This window comes from Nomia melanderi, chromosome 6, assembly GCF_051020985.1.
Source record: "Nomia melanderi isolate GNS246 chromosome 6, iyNomMela1, whole genome shotgun sequence".
In the NCBI taxonomy this organism is placed as follows: Eukaryota; Metazoa; Arthropoda; class Insecta; order Hymenoptera; family Halictidae; genus Nomia; species Nomia melanderi.
Window position 1 is genome coordinate 5,214,318 of NC_135004.1, and position 22,173 is coordinate 5,236,490.

General features: G+C 43.9%; 1 long non-coding RNA gene across 1 annotated transcript in view; it reads right to left on the reverse strand.

Annotated features, from left to right (window-relative positions):
- Nucleotides 1–17,334, reverse strand: part of LOC143174571 (uncharacterized) — a 29,735-nt gene extending 12,401 nt beyond the window's left edge. Inside the window, exons 1-2 of the long non-coding RNA XR_012998727.1 lie at nucleotides 14,975–17,334; nucleotides 10,079–10,258 (exon numbers count right to left, since the gene is read on the reverse strand). This is a non-coding gene — a long non-coding RNA (uncharacterized LOC143174571). The remainder of the gene's footprint in view (nucleotides 1–10,078; nucleotides 10,259–14,974) is intronic.
- Between the last annotated feature and the right edge of the window lie 4,839 nt (nucleotides 17,335–22,173).

A 22,173-nucleotide genomic window follows, 5' to 3' on the forward strand; every position in this document is an offset into this window, starting at 1 on the left:
TTAACATTACGAACTCGAGGATTTCATTCAAATTACATAACGCGTTGCAACCCTTTTTACAGGACCCTTAACGACGCAATCAAACAGCGCAATAAATCACCGTGTTCCCCGCGTGTTCCGTGTTAATAAAAAACCCATTAATCATCGCGCAGCGCCGAAAATTAAAATAGAGGTGAGAGAGGAAAAAGAGGAGAAAAACGAAAGAAGAAGAGAAACAATCTAACCGAGTCCTCCGAGTTCCAGCCCACCGATAATTTAGTCGTCCCCGGGGCCGACGGGGGTTGCGCCTGGAAATCGTCGCGCGATTCTTCACGGGCGCGCCGCGTTAATTTTATTCCGCGGGAGCGCCGAGAGAGAAAGAATGAACGAGATTGAGAAAGGAAGAAAAAGGGAGAGTTAAGAGTGAGAAGGAAAGAGAAGGAAAGCGCAAGTGTGAACGAAAGTGAGGAAAAGAATGAAAGAGAAGAAGACAGTGAGCAAAAGTCGAAAAGTGAGAGGGAAGTAATGAGGAAAAGAGAAAGGGGGAAAGAAAGAGTGAGAAAAAATGAGAAAGAGAAAGAAACAAGTGAGAAAAAGTGAGGAAGAGAAAGAAAGAGTGAGCAAGAGTGAGAAAGTGATAGGAAGAGTGAACAAAAATAAGAAAAACAGAGAGAAAGGGAAAGGAGAGAAGGAAACAGAAAGAAAGTGAGAGAGAAAGAAAGAAAGAGAGAGAAAGCGTGAATTAGTGTCCAGAAAGAGGATGGTACCGGGTCCGGCTACCATTACCAGGCCAGAGCAACATACGTAAGGGGGTCCGGCGTGTACGGCCCGACCGAGAGCGACCGACCCGGCGCGATACCGGCGAAGAAACATCTCCGCGCCCCGTGCTGGGACATAATTCATTGCCGGCAGGAAGCTTGTACCTTAATCTCGTCGTATCCCGACCGAACCCGCCTGGCAAAGGACGGCCGCGCAACGCGAAACGTATCATAGGATTGGTACACAACGGTGCACAAGTATTCGGACAGTTTTGCGTTGCTGTAGTTTGTCCCACTGAACTAGGCACAAATATGAAACAATCATGAGCTAACACGACAATCGGTTGGCAGATCGTTTATCTCGGACGTACCAAGTTAGATATCGTATATTTTTGTTTACGCTCTGTGTATTTTTCGTTGGGCACAAGATAGACACGCGTGAAGTAAAGTAACTCCTGCAGAAAACTCTAATGTGGTTTTGATGATGATGTTAACCATTTGTTTGTTGCAACGGAAATATAAAGTTTGATGTTAAATATTAAACTTTGTGTGAGGTATGTATTAATGAAGCATTGAAATAAAACAGTTCTGTTGCTCGATGTATGTGTGATTTCTCTTTGTGTTGTAAAATATATTTTATCTCCGCAATCTAATGATAAAGACATCGTAATAATTACTATGCCTACACGCAATAATATTCTATTATAATGAAGACATGGACGTTTAAATAAAATCGCGTAAAATGCTCTAATACCTGTGCTAAATAGTGTACGTGTAAACGCCGTAGTGGTATAAAGACAACTAATGCATGCAACGCGGATATAGGTAGGTACGTCTATCAACGGAATGCACCATCCCCCTCGCCGCGGTCCGGGACACATTATTCCAGGGTACGAACCAATCCCTGGGAATTATTATGTAACACACATAATATAAACGCATCGAGGATTTGTCGAATTATATCCGGCCTAGCCTGTGAACGCGCACAATGTGTAATACTGTAACACGCGACGTACCGACAAAAGGTGCACGCAGGATTGCGTCGATCAAAACCGATAACCGTACCCAGATACATCATTTTCATAGGTCTTTGATTGGCCGGACACAATACGGGGATCACCGCATGTATGCAAGTCCCTGGTCGAATCGCAATGCCGTTTAATCATTTCTAATTTCGACATATACGTGTCCGAAGGTTGTTGAATATATGTTTCTTTCCACAGTTTTCTGTGAAAATGTACAAAAGAGAGGGAAGGAATATAAAGAGAAAAATGTCACTAAAGGCAATTATGATTAACTAGGGTGACCGATTTGAATAAAGTATAATGTTCTTAAACTTAGCAATAATAATAATGTTTACAATATTATAATATTAATGTTAAAGGAAGATTTCATTTAGAAAAGCTAAGAAACATTCTTCATCAAAGATTGGCTTTAACACTGGATTTACAAAACATGTTAATTTGACGCATATTACATTTTATAAATATTATTTAGTAAATGTGTGCGTGGATTTCAATTGATACAATTATTAGGAAGTGTGTCCCAATTGTCTGTTTCTAAACCTCTAATTTCCAAGATCTAATGAACGAACGTCAATTATTCTAAAAACAATAAAGTAAATTGTTCAAATAAGTACTCGTAAACCGAATGTTAAGCGTTATTTTCGAGTCTTTGATGAAAGGAAATATTAGGTTATCGGCATTGAAACGCAAATACAGTTCAAATTGAATTTTGCGACTATACGGGACACACCGATCCCTTATCGGTCACTCGAACAAAATTTCGTACGATGTCCGCGGAGAAATCATAGGTGATATAATAACATTCCGGTTGAATACCGATTCGATTCCATGTGACGCGACGCGGGCAAAAAGCAATTCCACCGATTAACATGAAATTTTCGTCGGAGCGAATATTCGACTGGACGACAAGGTGAAGCGTGACAGCCATTCGAACTAGGGCATTAGACCCAGGACGGTGCAGGAACCGGGTACTAATTTCGTGGCGGCCGGTAGAAATTCAAGCCATAGCCCGCGTACGATAATGTACTCAAATAATGTAATCACGTGAAACGACGCCGATCGAATGATATAAGTCGCGAGTAACGTTTCGTGGTAATTGTTCGCCACGCGCGGTGACTCCGGAATGAGATATAAATGAAACGATCATCTTCGCGTATCTTTTCGCATATGTACAGTTTCGTAAAATTAAACTGACTGGAAAATTTTCCTTTTCGATTATATTAAAAAAATCATCAACTTCATCAAATAAAAAGAAGCAACATTCTTAAACCCTCGCCTTAACATCAAGTCTCATTTGTTGATGAATACTTCAAACTAAATTTAACAAATCTAAATATTATTCCTTTAAATCGAATTACATATTGCTTTTTTTATCATACAGTTAAAATGAAGAATCAATGAAAAAATCATCGTAAAGCAGAGAGTTAATGATAGAATAAAATTCATAAGACGAAATCGAGCGGTTGTTTCAATAAGAAAGGATTTTACCGCTATCCTGTTTCACCTCGATTCAGAAACGCTAAAAAAGAATCTTTTTCATATTCGACAAACAGAAAATTCGCCGAGATTACTTTGGAGTACAAGGGAACTCATATTAGTCGTGTACAGATGGAAAACAAAGAGCTCTGCAGAAGGATTTACGCCAAGGACAAGTCATAAGAGGAACGGAAAAACGGTGTACACGTGTAACGCGCCGGAACAGCCGTCAACTTACAAGAGGGAACTTAAAATAACGCTCGGGAAAACAAAGCCGGCTCGTTTTCACCGAAGGTTTATTCCTGCGGCGATCAGGTGCCACTGTGCCATTCTCGAATCGAGATAATGCGATTCGATACGGGGTCGGTTGCTAGGTAACGTCGAATCAATAGAGGAAACGGAAGATCGAAGTCTATAAAAAGTATTTGTATTTCCGATACAAATTTGCGGAGCGCGTAATTTAGTCGTCGCTAAAGGTCTCGATTACAACTGCTGGCCGCGCGCTATGCCGCAAATGAAACGAATCCGCGCGTGTAAAACTCCTGTCCGTCACGAATTCATGATTCTCCACTGCACTGAAAAATGTTTTCCTTCGTTAATCCTTTATGGGGTAGTATGGTGGAGCAATCTAAAGAAAATTGAAACATGGAAAACTCGTTTGCTTCCAGTCCTAATACGGTAATCTTCCACATTTTTTTGTGTGTATTTACTAGAACTCGTTTACTTAATTTCAATGACTACGTGTAAAGTAACAGTTATAAGAATGATCACAAAGTTTCTCTTTCGACACATATTTCAGGTTTATTGTCTTTAAACAATCAAATTTGCGAAATATTACAGATACAAGAAGTATATACGTTTTCATATTCAACACAGAAACAATCAATGAAATATAAAATTCAATATTCGACTTTGTGTAATGTATCAAGATATCAGAAAGTTCTGTTCCTTCACTTGCGCAAAATAGTCCTTTACGTCGATTGTGAAAAGCATGGCTGACATTTCATCTGAAAACGATGAGTATTCACAGTGAAAACTGTAGTCGACTGCAAAGTGTCAACAAATACACTTATCAGTAATCTATAAAGGATTAAATCACTTCTCCTCCGATTCTCCTCGAATCGATATTCAACTTGTCGATTCAACTGTCGCGCGTCGTTTACGGAAATCAGACAATAATTCAGTATTTGATGAAGACGAGGGACGACGAATCGAGCGTTTTCGAGGTCGCTCGATGGAAAACCGTTCGAGAATTACAGTCGTCGAATGACAATGGCCGTGTAACGTCGGCGGTGGCAAACACGATGGAAAGGAGATCGATCGGTCCCGCGCCCGTTCGCTTGCTTGCTAAATTAAAAATCGAACAATGGACTAATGCCTGGCAGCCGCAGCGGCCACCGCGGAACGGAGCGCGTGGTCGTTTTGATTTCGCCGATTCGGACGGTAGTTATGCTTTAACGTGCCGGTACTTAAATAAATTATCAATCGCATTGAAAGCCATTGGTCTGGCCCCCGGGAGAAGGTCGGGGAGTGGGCGAGGCGCACGCAACAGGGAAACCAGCATCGGAGGGGGACCAACAGAAGCTGAAAGTGAGACGAAGCGTCGAGGGCGATAAAGCAAATATCCAATTTTCCGTCTCTCTTTTTCTCCTTCCCTTTTCTTTCTCGGCAACCGAAAGCGACTCGTTTCAAGCCGGGCGGAACTTTGGCTTTTATTTGCGGTACGCGTCGACCGTTTGACGTTCGTTAACACAGCCAAGTGGTTGGATCGGAATGGTTTGTATTTTATTACAGAAATTATATATATACAAGGGTGCGTTTGTTAAGATTTCGATTGACTTGCAAATACATTGAAAAACATATTAACCACTTGCCTTGTAATATCGTGTCATGATGAAGATTTCAGAGTTTAACAAATATTACGTGATCCTTTTGAATTCGCATTAAATGTTATTCTTGCGTTATCGATTCAAATATTTTGGAACATAGACGTAGAGTATGCCTAGAATTGTTCTGCTTTTTTCCAATAAATTATTAATGAAGTAGTTGTATCGTAATTGAGAAAGAAATTATAGGGCAAGGGGATAATGAATCGATATGTTTAAATAATTACAAAAGAAAGGGTGGATCATTTTTATCTATCCAGTGGTTCCCCCGTTGAATCGCGATAATCAACTCCAATAGCGCCGAACAAGAATCCAGCACGTTCAAAGGATATATAAAATTGAGTCGTGGTGGCGGCGAAATCATGTCGTGTGCGCGAAACTGAATTACAAAAGCCATAAATGACGTTTATCGTCGAACATAATTATCCGGCTTGTAAATTATTGTTCGGGTTAATCAATTTCTCCGCGCGATAAGTTATTGAGCGAAATCGGGTGCTCTCGCAACCGACTTTCAGTAACTTATTATTTTATTATATAATTCTATTATGCATCGAACGATTGTATACGAATAACAAGAAAGAAAGCTAGTGTATGTCTGTGTGTGTCTGTGTTTGTAAAAAATCTGTCTCGGTGGGAGATAGGCGGAAGAGTCGTCTAGGAAGAAGAGCCAAACTTCTCTGGTTTTACGACGAATAAAACTGCGCTCCGCGAGTTTCCGTGAAATTGTACACACTTCGCGATCGTGTATACACCGATATGCGTACGCTGTACGTGCATCCGGCACATTCACGAGTGGTGGTTCCTTTATAGTTTCCCTGTCAGTCTCGATACGAGCACCATACCAACTGGAGGAGTCGCTCGTCGGGAGAATATTTCGTCGAAAGAATCCGTAACGGAGACGGGTCAAAGTTTCTAGCGAGATGAGCTTTCGTCCCCCCCTCCACTCGACGGATCACGACAAGAGGAATGAGACACATTGTCTTCTTAAAAAATCGTAAGATACGTGGGAAAAAAATTTTCTAAAGAATCATCGGATCACCGAACACGCGATCCATGTGTCTATAACGTTTCTTCGCTCGACGTCATTATTATCCTGCGCAAAACGATGTAAAATAAAAATCCCAAAATAATTTAACATTGTTTGTATGCTCTACAGTTTTTAGAAAAATTGATGTTCATCCATTTAGATCTTGGAAATTCGAGATTCAAAAATGGACGATTAAGGAGCATATTTGTATAGTTGCATCAATCGAAATCGATGTAATTATTTGCCGAACGTGGTTATAAAAATATATTATATAAATATATTATAAAAATCAATGTACGTCAAATTGACGCGTTTAGTGAATGCAGTGCTAAGGAAATAGGTACTGATCGGAATAGGGATCTACTTTGTATTCCATGCACTTGTATTTAAGTGGCACAAACTAAAACAAATAGTACTATTACAATTGCCAGTATTAAGGATTAACAGCAATTACTGTTGTTAATAACACTGTAACATCAGCATTTAATTAATCCACGGACATTTCATAAAAGCTTTATCTCCCGGCGGACTTAACAAGTTAGAGTTAAACCACTATCATTATAAACCACACACTTACCATAAATACGTAAAATCTACAATCTACCTATTACTCTTGGAAAATCCGAAGATTCATCGTGAGAAAATGTCGAGCGAAGTACCGGATCATTGGACACGTTCACGTCCAATCTCCAACGTCCCCCCCGACATTAATATTCCGTACCGATTACCAAAGAACTCGGATTCGTTCGCGGGAAACACAGATGCTATCTATCTGTACCATGGTTACGATTCAGTGTCGTTCCGAGAATTGTACACGGGCGTTCTTACCGACGTACGGGCATAAATGGTAATGAGACTTCGGAATCGCGTTACGCTATACGCTGTCCAAATAAGCAATCGCGGAAAATTGCGGGAGGAGTGCGTGCGGATTGTTTCGAATACGGTGAAACGCGATAGAACTCATTCTGATCTAATGAAACGTATAACAAGCACACCGGTTCCCGACAAACGTAACGAAGGGCCGTTACGAGACAAGATCAACGGCTCGTCGATTCTTTTCAACTTCGTCTGCCCCGGACATTGGTCAACGAGTGGATTCAGCCTTCGGAAATGAAAAAAAATACGCGACGCCCGATGTCTTCCGTCGCGCGAGCGTGCCACGCGGATACGAGAAAGTCCCATTGATATAGAGGATAAAACGCGGGCCGACAACGCGGCTCGACATTCAATCCCGTTGGTCGACAACGAATTGGTTTTTGCCCGTTAACCGAGCAAGCTCCTCGCTTGCCCGTCACCCCCACCCGCCACTTCCACCGCATTAGTCAATCATCCGGCGAAACATAGGGGCAGATCGATCTTTTCGCTTTCTCGACACGAATCAACTTTTGGCGCACATGAGACTTTGCTTCCCGACTATTCGCGATTTCTACTTGCCGTTAGTTCAATTGTGCGACTGAATACGCGCCGTTCCATGCGTTCGCGAGTAGCCGTTCGGTCGAGTGCGCTGAAGCGGCTTTGAAATAAAGGCTGTTTCTGAAATTGTTATACAAAGGAAGAGGAATTGTACCATGTGAAAAAATAAGTAGAAAAATAGAAGTATATAATTCTCTTTTTGTCTAGATTTTAACAATTTGAAATGTAATTTAAGATTTTGACACTGGAACAGCCTTGCCTGTCATAATGACGGGTTTCAGCTTTCTGATTCTACAATTATTGATACCTTAAAAGTGTTAAATATCTGAAATGATTAAACGAAATAGTTCCTCTTCAATGCTGTAGTGAATATATACAGAAATCGGAAAATGTATTCTATCTAAAATGTATTCTTCAATGTATTCTTCAATGTATTCTTCAATGTATTCTTCAATCTTCATAAGAATTACATATTAATCGTGTTAAACGCTCGGCTATTCTAGTGTTAAATACTTACAAAAGTTCTCATCCACGAACGGAGAAAACATACTTTACACGTGTCAAGCGATACGAAAGTGTCGAAACACTTATATTCGGGTAGCGTATATTCAGTACGCATTACATGCGTCGCGCGATACACGCGTCGTTCTATGAAAGCGGCCTAAAACAGTGCACTTGACCCTCGCAAACGGAAACGTGGTTTGGTAAATCGATTTCGGTGCTTCGTCCCAACACACCCGGTACATTTATAATGCCCTCGCTCCGAGAGCCGGCCGCAGCGTCGCGCGTATACACATCCCGAAGCCGGCAGGGGCGTGAACGCGCCGGACCTTTCCTGTTCGGCTTTCAATTCCTCCCTTCGCCCTTTTTTTTCCTCTCTCTCTCCCCCGTTGTGGTACTCCAACTAGCAGGAACGACAGAGGAAGAGAAGAAAACCGATCGAATGGAAAAAGTAAAAATCCACACGTACGCCGGCTTCGTCACGCGGGTATCGGCGATTCGAGGGGAAGAAATATCGCGGCGATACGTCACGACTCCAATCGAGACGCGGCTGCGGCGGCGGAGACGGTTCTGTTGCTGACGAAATGGTTCGGTGGTGGTGGAAAATAAAAGGCGGAAAGAAAGGTCAGGAAATCGGCCTCTGAAACTCCCATCGAACGCCTACAAAAGCCTGCACGTACAACACCGCCTTTTGATGTATCCTCGTGATACAATTTTTCCTGCCGATCTGTTTTTTCCCGAAGTTGTTAGATTTATTCGGACAACCACTGATGGTGTCCTCGAGCCAAGAAAGAGGAACAGAGAACGAAGATAAGAACCGCCGAGAGCGACGGAACCGAAAAAGACAAACAGAAGGAAAAATAAAGGGAGCAGTAACGGGAGCAAGCGAGTCTAATAGAAAGGGGGAATAATCTCACACGGCGAGGTTTCGATGAAGATACGAGAGACAGTCGGGGGATCGGCAAATAATTTCCAACCGGGGTGCCGCCGTTACGGCAGGATAAACAGCGGATAAGGATCAGGAGCGATCGTTATAGCGGATAGAATGGCACCGCGATACCTGCTGCACCGCGGCGCGGCCTGCCGCGGCGCGCGGGACTCGATCTTCCTGGCCCGGGTAGCGCGTTACCATTCGTGGAATGCCTCAACGTGGAAATGCGGTCGTCTCCTATTCGGAACAAGGACATTCACGGTAATATCTAGGATGAGATTAAACGGGGCTTGCATTCTTCGCATGGGCAACGGGGTAATGTTTTCAGTAAATACGATGGCTTTAGCGACTACGGGATACGGGTTAGGAGATCCACGCATAGCGTTCCCGGCGGCTCCAGAAAATCTGCCCCTCCTCTCTCAACCGGGCGCAGAACTTACGTGAAATCCCGAGAAATTCGGTGAATTCCTTCAAGAAAGTATTATTTACGCGATGCCCGGGAGTCGGTCCCGTTTTATTAGCAACGCAATAGCCCGTATTCTCGATTCCTGTTACACGCTTCCTCTCAGTCGTGTGTACACGTTAGTACACTTCCGCCGGGGGGCGGCTTTCGTTGCACTGCGCGACGCGGCGCCGCAACTTAAAGCACTTGCATACATACTTAAAAATGGTTGTTTCTCCGTTTGAACGAGAGTAGACAACGAGAGACAATATTATGCGACGGCAAACATCGCCGAATAAACGTCCGCGGAACAGCGAATCACGAGATGGTTTACATATTCTGCAGTTCTTTTTAGGTAGTGTTATGGGATGCGCTGGCAGACGAAGTTGGGCAAAACGCAATCTGATTGCATGTTGAGACTGACGACTAAAATAGGACTTTTATCAATTAGGACTCATCGTGGTCATTTCAATTTCAATTGTTGATCAGTGACGATTGGCGATTAGGAAACATGATTCTTGTCGAATCAACTATTACGTCTGAATCATCGTCAATAACGCGTGGTCAAATTTTGCTTTGGCCAATTCTACTCGCGGCTACAAGTGAATTACATGAAAAGCATGCAAATGTTCCGACTTACATTGGATTGGTGGAGTTCCAATAGATGTCCGGCAGGCGGGAGCAGGTGGCCTCCCGAGGGAAGGCCTCCATCACGGCTAACAGAAGAAGAAATAGGATGAACCAAGGCATGATGTCGAGCTGAATCTTGAGGCCGTTTGTGTACCACTTCCAGGAGAAAACTGTGCGCCGTAACGGTCACCTGAAACCACAGGACACACGCGCAGGATTACAACGGTGATCGTCGCTGGTGCGCGGCACCTTGGGCGCCGCACCGTATTACGCCGAGTGATAACTCGACGAAGCGGTTGACACGACTCACTTAACCGGTGGCGGAGGTATTTGCGCGCGGGTATTTACGGGCGGCGCGAGTACCATTTTGCTTAAATAAAGCCGTAAACTGCACGCGTAATTAGAATACAAGAATTCAAGCTAATTAACGATTCAAGGAAGAGGTCTTATACCTTAAGATATCCCCCCGAGGAGGGCGTAGAAGGTTTCGCCGGGCGGACAATAAAAGGAAAGTAAAAGCCGTCCGAGGGAGACTCGAACAATCGTAACGAAGAAACCTGAACTTAATTTGTACCGCGGCGCGGTCTTGTTTGCCCGGCAGAATTTTAACGACGCGTTTTGCAGTCGACGCGTGAACAAAAATTAAATCTTCCCTGGCTGCTAATTTCCGTTACCGAGAAACGTCCGGTTGGCCACGCGGTGATGGGATGTTGGCTCGTTTCAGAAAAACAGTTTCGAAGCTGCATGTTAACAATCCGCTGAAGCTAGTATCTGCTACGCCGAGGAATGAGTAATCCAGAAAGCAAAGCAAGACTTTAAAAAGGGTAGACTAAGATATGTTTATCAGTAATCGGTCTGGACCGTTAAGGAATTCGCAAAGTCGGCACCAGTTTTAATAGCGTAGCCTCGTCCGTCGATGTTTTATGTAAGCGGAGCCAAAGGAGATAAGGAAAAACTCTCGCGCGACGGAAACAGGGAAGCGCAAAGACCGAGGGTGTGCATCGCCGGGATGCGGTTATTGCAGTCACGTCTAGCCTAACCACGCCGGCTCATGGCTACGCGGCCAACAGTCCCCATATTACTGATGCTACTTTTTCGCGTTAACCACGCACAATTTAGCTCCTGTACACCTGTCTGTTATCCGTCTATTTTGTTTCCCTGCAGTCATCTGATACAATGTATCCTTTGAAGAAAAGAAATATCAGAGACAGAGTCAAGAAACGTCTTTCATTGTGTATTTTGTTTATCGCATTGATCAGTTACTAAATGATCGCATTGACGAAAATCCCTTAATACACATAGACAGCACGAATTACACTTTGACACCTTCTTTCTGGCAACTCACCGCACTTTAACCTTTTGCAAAACGAAATTCCTTTCCACTAAACATTAAGTTGATCAGAGTTTGAGAAAGAGAAATCTACCATTCAATCTCTAGAAACTATCTATCTTCCTTTAAAATGCACGACCACAATTTAGTCCAGCTTTTATCGAGGATATGCAGAATATTTCAATGCTATATACCGACACATCACAGAGAGCTAAAACGCAGCCGTTAATGGCCTGCAGTCACCGATTATTCGACGCAATCGCGAAAGAACTTGAATCTCACGAGCGTCGCGGTTCGTCCAATTTAATCGGTATCCCGGCACGAATAACGACGCTCCATCATTTGCATAAGTTCCCGAATTTAATTTGTTTAACCGGCGATCCGCCTTCGATCCTGACCTGAGCTACAGAGATACCAGATCAGCGTCCCTCCTTCGCTGCGAAAGAAAGAGAGAGACCCCCCATCGAGCGAATCTTGTTTGGAGCAGAGTCACCTGCTTTCAGGGCCGCAGCCGCATCGGCCGATCTCGATAGAAAGGCGGAACTTTATTGCGTTTTTGCACGAGGGACACGTTTACGACGTGAGTCGGAAGAGAACGAGAGTGAAACGGGCACGGGTATCAGGGCAGCGAGATGAAGAACCGGGAATAAAGCATAAAACAGTGTACATCCAGTAGGGAAGAAGACCATTAAAGACCTACCGAGCTGTCGGATAGATCGCTATTCTGTCAGCGGGACAGGCTCTGCCTTGGCTACAGGTTCTTTCCATCGTTCCCCGTTTCCGTCTTTATTCCCCGCCCGCTCCCGTTCTCTCGCTCGCCTCCCTTTTTGCCTGTCGTCCTTCCCGCAGATTCGTCGCGTTGAACTCTGATTTTCGCGTATTTGCCCTGCTCTCCCCCAGGAACGTTCCAATAATGTTTACGATCATGGACCGCGGCGGGCAACGACGATCCACGGAAATTATGCTTGCTACAGGTTCCCCGAATCCAGGGACGAGGAATTAACGCGGCGTTGGAAACCGTTCTACCTGGCCTCCCTAACGAATCGTCGGATCGCCGGAACAATGTACACCTTTCGCTCGGTGACCCTACTCGCAATTAAACGCCGCGGACACTAATTAAGTTCTACGACGCGAACTCTCTCGTAAAATTCACCGGCGAAATTTACGCGATAACCGGCGCGATGTTGCACGAGCTGAGGAAAGCGCGCGCGTTCTTCTTCTCTCGTTGCGACGTGGGAACACGGATTCCACGAGTCTTGTGTTCGATTCGATACACAGATCTAAAGATGCAGCATACAATTTGAGTTGTTTTTTCTGACAGCGACTCTTATGACGTATGTTAATGCGTCTGAGATTACTGTCAGCATGTTCTTGTTGGTACATCGAAGTATTGACAGTTTTTGCATATCATTAAAAAATTAGAAGAAACTGTCAAGGTACCTACAGAGTTTACGAGTACTATGTGAAATAGGTATATGGTAATCATGTAATTTAAATGCAATCAAAATACCTATTAATTGTTAAAAGTATATTATTTTAATATTAACCCCTTGCAATCGAGAGACGACTCTTAGTCGTCGCTTGCTTTGGTACAATAAAATCGTAAAGATTGATATTTTATGTGTAATATGAAATTCTGTATAACACATCAATATAAGAATATATTGGAGCATCAGATATTGAAATAGAATGGTATTTTTCCTTAATTTATATACGATTTCTTTTCGAGTTAGTTTCAAAAGAGCTATATATTTCTAATGAAGAACTTTCGAATGCAAAGGATGAAGCTAACGTGATGTTAACGCAATTTTTATATTTCACTGTCCACGAATCGTGTATAGGATCTTCCCAAAAATGTTCTGTACAACCGGAACACTTCGAATACTCTGTCATCATTGTTTCGAAACGAATTTCGCAGACAATATATCAAAACGAAAAGTCTTCGTGCGCCACGAAGAATCAACATGCAAGTTACGCGCGTACAGGGCACACACGGACATGCGTATACGTACACATCTGTATATATATACGTTCGCAATGGACAAGCACGCTTGTTTTGTTTTGAATGAACGCCGGCGAGGCATCACGCGTATGTATATAGGGTGTTGGCAGTTTAGTTCATCGTTTTTCCTAGAAAATAGTGAACACAAAGAAAAAAAACACGCAAAAGAAAAATGTTGTATGGTTTTTATAACCAATACGATAGGACATACCGAATTCTCGTAGTTACAAAATGTTTCAAGAACCAGAGGTTATCTGCAATTTTTGAAATGGAATATCATGTATGAACATTTTGTTTTGATAATACGGAGCCGATTGTCTGGAGAATTACACTATGCATCTATGCTTGTTTAATATTGATAGTATTAGCAATTGCTACCAAAAAACCTCAGGATTCATTACAGCCAATGGAAGTTATATTGAATACACTGTAAAAGCTATTTCCATATGAAAAAATAAAAGCACAGAGTGACATTTTTTTATACACAGCATATTTCCAAATAAGTTGATACCACAGCTTGGCGTTCCAAATGTATTTATTTTAGCGCTTTATGTTGTGAAAGTTACTAATATTACTAAAATGCTATTATGAATCAAGCATACGTACATTTTTATTTTTTATTTAATTTACTTGAATTCGAAGTATAACTATATGCATTTATACGTTAATAATTGGAAAAGATATTTATACCGACAATCGTTTAAGTACTTTAGAAGTAAAGGCAGTAGTTAAGGATTAAAGTAGATACAGTAAGTTAGAGTCAGACACGCCAGCCCGCTCAATAGCACGTGTGCTCGACCGAAATTCAAATTCAATCTTTTCAACTACGAGTTATAAAAATATTACTGCATATTTCTATCTTCAAATAAGGCTTGCTGAATCTGCCTGTTTCTTACTTGCTTTATCTACTTCAACCACAAAAACATGTGTAATGATACCAAGCTTCAATGTCAATTTATTTGAAAATGATTCTTCATGTGAAAAACGTCACTCCACATTTCTCTTTACTTTTCCATACAGAATATGCAACACACAGTAAATATTACGAAATATTCAAAATATTTCTTTCGGCCATATGCAATCTGAAAACTCATTGTATAGTCATAATTGAACAAACCTTCACAGTCGCTTTTCTCTCACCTAAAAAATACGCTGCATTCCATTTAAAAAAAGTTTACAGATGACCTGCATTTCTCGAAACACACTACGCGTACAAGAACTTCTGATACATTCCATTTCATTGTTCACAACAAAATCGTACAGTTTTTTCCTCTATCATTTTTCGTTAACGTTTACCATCCCTTGAAAAAACGCTGGACAACAATGCGGACACCCTGTACATACACAGACAGGGAGAGGGAAAGAGAAACAGAGAGAAATAGAGAGAGAAACATATGTACACGATGGCGTCGTGTTTAGCGAATCGAGCGTGTCGCGCACATGCACGCATGCACGCGTGCATTCAGAGGGTGCGCGCAGGACAGGTATAATACCAAACCTGCAAGAAAGACAGAGAGAGACACACAAAGAGGGAAAGAGAGAGAGTGAGAGAGAGAAAGATACAAACTACTCACTTTTCGCAAGTGACCGAGTGGGCTGTGTCTGCACTTTCGTCACGTAAACACCGGCCGTTTATTGTTCTTCGTGTGGACAAGCGTTTACCGTGCGCGCGTGGCACAATTACAGGCCCGGCTGTTCTCGCGAAGGCTAGCGCGTAACCCCGGCTAAATCGAAGGAAGATGGCCTACGGCCGAAGAGCGCGCGCGACCTTGTTGCGCGTGGCGAAAAGATCCGGTCCACGAGGAACCGTTGCTCGCGACAATCGAAACGAGGATCTTTCAACGCTGTTCAGTCCGCGACGACCCGGCGAACCGATCGATCAGTGGATAATGGAACAGTGAATTCGGAAGTTGAGTCACCGGAACAACTCGACTGCGTCCCGTTCGATCTTCCCGAGGGAAAAAAGAATCTGAGAATGAACCAGCAACGGCGAACCAACGAATCAACGCGTCGCAACTTCTACGATACGGCTGCCAGCGGCGACTCAACGAATTAATTAGCGGCGTTAATTAATCGATTAATCGGTGCCCGGAGTAACGGTGCTCGAGTAATTGGCCACGCGCTCTCTCCGTTGTCCCGCTCTCGATTCGGGGATTCACAGGTCTCGCGGCTGATCGGATCCTCTTACACTCGCGGCAGTAGAGTAAACACGACGGTCGATGATTTCTCGATGCAATACACTTTGGACTGAGCCACCCCCCTCCTCTCTCTTATGACACACGCGGTTACTTTCTGATCACGTGACGGGCACCGGTTGTTCGCGGAACACACCAACACGCGGCTACCAAAATGTCACGGGACGCGTGGGTCAGTAGCCGTAACACACGAAGACACACCGGGGGCGCAGCTTGGAATTTCGGCCGTTGACTACGGCAACGGATCGCCGGCTGTGATCGCGTTCGATTAAGAGCGAACGTCGAGATGATTACGACAGTACGCTGCAGATTCTGGATGACAGTTCCAGTCGTCTTGTATCCTCCGTGAACGCGAGTGGAGAGTTTGAAGACAAACTTTCTTGTTCCTCTCTTTCGTTCGATTGTTTACCGTGGGTTCGGACGTACTAGTGATACGCTCGACCGAACAATGCTGTCCGGAAATTCGTGTGCCAAGAATATTCTTACTCCTCTTGCGACACTCGAGCCAGCACACTGACAGCTGCTCTGGTTCCTCACGAACTGGACCGGAAAGCGAAGTCGTCAGGAATTGGTGACTATTTCCAAGCGTAGCTTCGTTCGCGCGCGAAACTGTGATTCCTCGGTCACGACGAGCGTTACAGGTTTATCCTTTCGATCGGCGACACACGTGCGCCCGGTGAAACGTCCACTACGAAAGTCTTCCGGCAAGCGTGTTCGTCGATTTGCCCAGGGATGGATCGCACGAGTCTCTTCGAACTGTGGATCGAACGATCGTTCGCGCGAGAGTTTGCCAACACTACGGGTTCCGATGGTTCGCCAAAACGAAGACGTAGTCGCGCTGAAGAGACGCGGTCGGGACGGGAAACGGCACTGTGCAACTCACTCCGAAACGCGGTTGAAGCAGACGATCGCGATTTGAAGCTCCTCGGAATCGAGGCGGAACACTGATATATCGAAGCACACACCCGGTCTCACCAACGACGGTACCAACTGATTCTTTACTCCTTCCGGCGCGCACAAAGGGAATGTACACGCGACGCGACTTGCTGCCGGCGTGTTGCCGCGGTGGTTCCCCGGCTCCGTTGCTCTCGTCCACGGGAGAGATTGGATTCTCGTCTCTTTAACCTTTTCAGGTATCGCTTCTCTTCTCGTGCAACGTAGAGAAATGTCACTGAACAGGCGATAGGGTAGTAGGCGGGTGTATCCTTTAGCGGTGTCGGTGGCGGTCGCGCGGCCTGCCACGGGCTCACTTTTAATCACTGTCAACGGTCTCTGTTTCCTTTCAACCGGCCCGTTTTCACTATCACTCTCCCACTCCGACTCGAATTGAAAACACGCGAGAGCACCGGACACCACCGGCCAGGTTGAAGCGCACACTGCGGCCCTCGACGCGCACGATCGTGACCGAACCGGACCGAACGCGGAACGAGCGGCTTCACGTTCGGTATAGACCTAAGAACGTGAACGGGAACAGTGAACGTGAACGTTGTGTGTACACCGAGATTTTCGGGTATCGCGGATCAACGGGAACACCACGCACGGACTCGTTTCGTGAAACGGCAAGGTTGCTGGCGACCTGTTCCGTCACGAACCGGACGTAAACCTTTCGTCGGCTTCAGGGATCTCCGGATGGAAGAAAGAGAGAGAGAGATCGTGGTATCGTGTACCTTTAACTCTTATTTTCGCGTAGATCGCGTGGGTCGTTTGAATCGCGGTCCCGTTCCGTGGCTGCTCGCTCGTCCGTTGGCGGGCTTCGAATGACGAGCCGCGATCGCTCCCCACGCAACCGCTCCGACTCTGTCGCTCCTTCTCCCTCGTGCTCTCCGCGCGAGTTCTCTCTTCGTCTGTCGTTAAGCGCCGCGTCTCGTCTCGCTTCGACTCCCTTAGCCACGCTCCCGTCCGTTTCGCTCGCACCGTAGCTGCGCTTTCGCCTGGCTCTAGCGCACGCTCTGTCCCTCTCCCTCAGCCCATCCGAGCGTCCCTTGTCTCGGTCGAACCAACACGGCCGACCGTGGAGGGGTTGGATCGGGTGCGACAAGCGCCCGCCGCGACGCGCAAGCGCCAAGAACGTAGGTGCATACTTACTGGTGCTATCTGCGAGGCGGTAAAAGCACCCCCCGCGAGAGCGTAACTTCCGCACAGCGGAGGAAGAAGCGAGGTGGGTCCCCCGCGCCGCTGCACCCTTCCGCCGTAAGATACAGGGGTGGCGGGCCGGCGTGGGGGGACCGCCACTGAGAACCCCGGTCGTCTACGGAACCTATCCACCTAACTCTTCCTTGTGCGTGAGAGCAACATTTTTAACGCCGATGAGGCGGCTCAGCCGGCCATCTCATTAAGGGAGTCGCGGCGCGAGGGGATACGCGCGTCCCAACCCCGCCCGGCCTGTGCGTTTCGCGAAGCGCGCAATTAAAAGTCGCGCTTTCGTGTCGCCATTTAAAGCTGTTGTGCGCACCGCGGGAACAAACAGTGGCGAGAGACGCGCAGCCTTAAGTAAACCGTTCTGAGCGTGCAGGTGTAGTCTTTGAGAGCCAGGGCGCGCCAATCGGCGCACTTGGACTTTCCTCGGAGCACAGGAGACTCAGTGTTTATGGGATTGGCTGTAATCGACACGTAACGACGATTAAACGGATTTGTCCGGGAATAATCGTGGACCGGCGTTCCCTTCGATCGATAATCTTCGTTGATTGCTTATCAACGGATCTTTACGAGTATAATAGGCTAGTCCTTTACGAAGATCGCGGGGGAACGGACGCTTCGTTGATGGTTTTAATGCGTTTAACGCTGAGGCGAAAGGTTGAATGTAATCGAGTTTCGTACTTCGTCGTGTTTCCCGCTTTAACATTCCGTATGAATACGCGAGAACACGCCTGTTTGCTTATTAGCCGTAGATCAAATTTAGTTGACTTCAATTTCATTTTAATCCGTTAGCTAGGAATGCGCGCGCGAGATTGTAGAAACGTGTGGGGAGAAATAAAAATTTTAATAACACGTGATCCGAGCCGTTAAATTAAGGATGGTGATATAAGGCGCGCACTAAAACCCGCTACGAGTAACTTCTCCGGTGTTAGCTATTAAGGTTCTCTTATCTAAAAACTCTTTTAAAAGTGTACTACCAAAAACGACGACACCGTACTCCGCAAGAACTCGAAGCTCGCTTTAGCGAGTCGGGGAAGATTGTATCTCTCTTCTGTTTATCGACTTCAGTGGGTAGTTACGCGTGCTTCCGATGCAATTTTCCAGTAACAAGGAGGTTGTCGATATAGAAAAGAAAATAGGTTGCTCTTATTTTCTTTGAGAGTGAACCATGATACTTTTGTCGGCGCGCATTCGATGTCGCGTCTCGGGCTAATCGGTGAACCTGTTTTCACCGGTACCCACTGTTTGCTATCTTAATATTACAACGGAACGCCTCAATTTGACAAATAGTGAATTTTATAATCATTATTTGATAAATGTTTATACCGATTTTTGTTGATGCAATTACACGAATATGTATTCTACTCGTTTATTGTTAAAGCTCTAATTTCCAAGATCTAGATAAAGACACAATAGAATAAACTGTATAATAAATGTCCATAAACCTATTGTTAATAAACGTTTAAACTTTGTAACTAAGTGCCTGGAAATGTGTAATAGCGAAACTGAAAGCGTAAGAAGAGAGAATTTTTGTTTCACCGAATTTCGTCCTAGCGGAAATCGTCTTTGACAATTTACCGCATACTCGATCATTAATGGTTACATCGAATGGAAACGCTATCTAATGAATAGACGCGTTAGCCGGATCCTATTGAGCAGCACGTGCACCAAATGAACATTCAAATTCGATTTTGACTAATTCTGTTGTATGTTACACGTATTTCGTCCAGCCATAAAATATTGATTTTATCCTAACAATTGTTAAGTCATTTTACCAATCGTTCCTTCACAATCCGATAGAAACGCCACATCATTAAAATTCTCGATTATTCTCGATTCTATCAAACGAATCAATCGATATCCATAAGATAAAATCTCAACGAAGTTTAATTTTCCCGAGTCTAATATTATTTTCAACTGTGGGACACATTTAAAAACGATTATTTGCAACCGAGTATTTACAGACTCGAACGTAAATATCCGAAGTAGAACAGTTTATTAAAACGCAATCCCAGTATTCTATGGTTGATTTCCGTGCTGAAAAATTTAACCACCGGAGATCGGTCGGATGAAGTCTGGGATCAGCTCGTATAGAAATGCTCTATCATCTCTCGTCTCTATTTATGAACGGCGTATGCGTTATGTATGAATAGTAACCCGAATTTATCGGTATCGCTTTATTTCCACGAGCACCCTTCCCGCCGCCGCGATTCCAACGACATAGCCATCGGCCCGTAATATTCAACGGCGGACCTACGAAATTAAATTCGCCAGTTCGAATTATACGTCCCAGTTTCGCGTTTCATTGCTAATTAAAAAAACTGACGCACCGTCCTGAAAACGATACTAAACGGACACGGTCCCGCCGGAACGGGGAAACTTTTCGAGCTGGCATTCTATGGAAGAAGGAAATAGGCGCTCTCCGGCTTTGACATCTACGAGTAAAGTGGTCTGGTAAATTACGATCGATATGCGGTAGGACCGGCGTGTCGGCGATCCTCATTTTTCCTCACCGCTCTAAATAATGAAAGTCAACCTGGTCTCGGCGAATGCCGGTTAGACGTGAAATCGTTGCGTGCTATCTTCTTCCCTGTCGTATCCGTTTTCGTTCGTTCGGACTGTCTTCGAAAGACAACCGTCCCCCGTCCGTGTATTGAACTTTCTTCCTGCGATTAAATATTTAACGCACGGATCGATACCGTTCCGTACATCCCACGGCCTGCGACACGAGGCTATCTGGCTGCTCTGTGCGAGACTCTTCTACTGACCAGTCGGAGAAATTACCAGCGCACCCTCTCTCCGCTTTCCTCGTACGCAAACACGTCCGCGCACGTCACTCTCAATCTACTACCGACCTCCCTTCCCCGAACGACTAAAAACATTTTCACATACGAAACAACCCTTGCAAAAATATTTGAGACATACTGTCACCCCCACCCCATCCTCCGTTTATACATTTTAGCTCCCGTCACCCTAGATCTTACCAAGGATTCGCTTCATAATTAACATTAAAACTACCGAGCATGTAATATGACTAACGTGTAATCCTTCTAAAAATAGTAGCAAAAGATTATTTTAGATTTTTTCATATATTCATTATAGTATCCAACTGAGACTATTTACTTTTCAAATCGTATTGGAAATTGACACCTTCGACATACCGATAATCGCAAAATAAGAGAAGTGGAACCCGTCATTTTGAGGGGTGCGGTAGTTCTAGTTCACTGGCTGGTTGGGAAATAATACCCGTTCAGACTTTGTTGTGGATTGAAGTAATTTCTAAGTTAATCATGACAATTCCCAATTTCTTTATAAATTTACTTATTAGGCAATGCCAGCTATCTTGAAACGATAATGATTATATTAAATATCGTCAATAGATTTTGATAGATACGAAGTTTATAATACAATTCGAAATTCTTCTAGTGTTAACGATTCGCTAATTTGTAACGTTTCTATGCAGTATATGGATTTATTAGATCAAACTGAAGATTGACTACTTTAATTCGAAAACAATGACTCGCTATCTAGTTTTGGCGGGAAGTTTTTATTCGTCGATCCAGCAATTTGAAAAGTGATTCGTAATATTCCCCTTAATGCTTCAGAAACGAAATTACACCGTTTAATCTCACTTCATCACACTGTAACTGCGAAAAAAATCAATTTAGTATTTACTAAATGCACCGTTACTTGTTATCACAGAAAAACATAAAACAGTGATTGTTCGTCTCTTGTTCAGCGGCCTATTCACGCTGCCACGCCCGTATCCGTTGACTTAATTAGGTAGTACCCTTCATTTGCCAACCTTATTATCTTCGTAATTAAACTTCAATATTAATCTGCCATCGAAGAACGTGCGTTAAGAATCTTGAAGGATTTATTGAAATTTTTCTGTGCACAAGATCAGTTTCGTTAATTAATATTTGCTGTGCTTTTCACGAAAAAGAAAAATTCTGTTCACCCATGAATCATGTTAACGCTTCAGTGACCAGCAATTTATTTTTCAGCTGCACGTACACACAAGCAAACAAGGGCAAAACTGAAATTAAATCACACATTTCTGAGAGATAATATAAGACACAGTCGTTCGCTAGAGATATCGACCTAGTAAATGTATAATTTCACACCCAATAATAGTCGAGAATATTCCATAAATCCAATCCTGGTCATTTAAGAAACGTTTTAAAAAGTCAATGTAAAACGACCACCTCTTTTCCCTGTAATACACAAATTCCCTTAAATAGATTCAGGAAGTCACGTAAATGTCAGTGTTATTGATTTCAACCCCTATAACATTTAACAATGATTGCTTTCGCTTATAGTTCATCTGTCTGTTCTAACACCAACATTTTAGCATCTTTTTAGCTTTGATAAATCATGCAAAATATATCAAATATTTTTTATGAACGCATAATGTGTGTACTATAATTCCTGATCTATGG